The sequence below is a fragment of the Sinocyclocheilus anshuiensis genome, unplaced genomic scaffold (genome assembly GCF_001515605.1).
Source record: "Sinocyclocheilus anshuiensis isolate Anshui unplaced genomic scaffold, SAMN03320099.WGS_v1.1 scaffold13339, whole genome shotgun sequence".
Classification (NCBI taxonomy): Eukaryota; Metazoa; Chordata; class Actinopteri; order Cypriniformes; family Cyprinidae; genus Sinocyclocheilus; species Sinocyclocheilus anshuiensis.
In genome coordinates, this window is record NW_015538825.1 from 1 (window position 1) to 894 (window position 894).

The 894-nt window shown below is 35.7% G+C and overlaps 1 long non-coding RNA gene across 1 annotated transcript; it reads left to right on the forward strand.

Annotated features, from left to right (window-relative positions):
* The first annotated feature begins 157 nt into the window (after positions 1-157).
* On the forward strand, positions 158-750 carry LOC107683798 (uncharacterized). Its single transcript, XR_001633767.1, has 3 exons — positions 158-212; positions 302-388; positions 672-750. It is a non-coding gene; the product is annotated as an uncharacterized LOC107683798 (long non-coding RNA).
* The last annotated feature ends 144 nt before the right edge of the window (positions 751-894 follow it).

The window sequence follows — 894 nt, forward strand, 5'->3', positions numbered from 1 at the left end:
CTCCTATGGGAAAATGTACTCTTTGGCTTTACTGACTATCCTGACTAAGAGGAACAGTACTTTTACTTCATTAATTTACTTATTCTATTGACCAAATTTCACATTCATAAGTGTAGTGCACAGCTGTGAAAAGGATCGTGAACGAGAAATGTTAGTGTTTTATAAACGTCCAAATGTTGATTGGACAAGTCCGTTAACTGTAAAACTTAAAGGTATGTATTTATTGGTGCAAAGTAGCTCTGCTTGTTTGCATTAGTACTTTGAAGATTATTAAATTGTATGTAATCTCTATTAAAAACAGGAGATGCTGCATTAGGGAATGGAGTAAAACGGCATTTTTTCACATTGATAATGGAAAAGCTCCACCATGGATTTGAACTTGACATTGGTGAGTTATAATTGAAAACATTTTGAAATGCTGTACAGACCTTGGACATACCATTTCCTTGACCTCCACTTTAGTCCCTGTAAGAAATACAGACATACAGGATGTAATACATTTTTCCTTTTTTTTTTTTTAAGTATATTTAATAGTTATGAGCATAGCGCTCTGTCTGCTCTGCTGCTTGTTTTTCCTTTATCAGCCTCATTGTAAATTAAAAACCATGGGGGGGAAGGGCTTTTTCCTATTAGGTAAAATAAGTGCATTTTACTTGTTATGAATTTTTCAGATAACTGTGGCAAAACGCTGCTCTTCAATGGCGAAGATGATCATAAGGTTCCTTCAACATCCAAAGCACTCTTGGATGGTGATCTGTTCAGAGTTGTGGGAAGAATGATTGGACATACATTTATTAATGAAGGTCCACTCTACTTAGGACTTCCCCCTTTTAAGTGGCAGTAAGGATAATACTCCAGTTTTGGAATTGAAGGACTGTCCTGATACAGATGTGA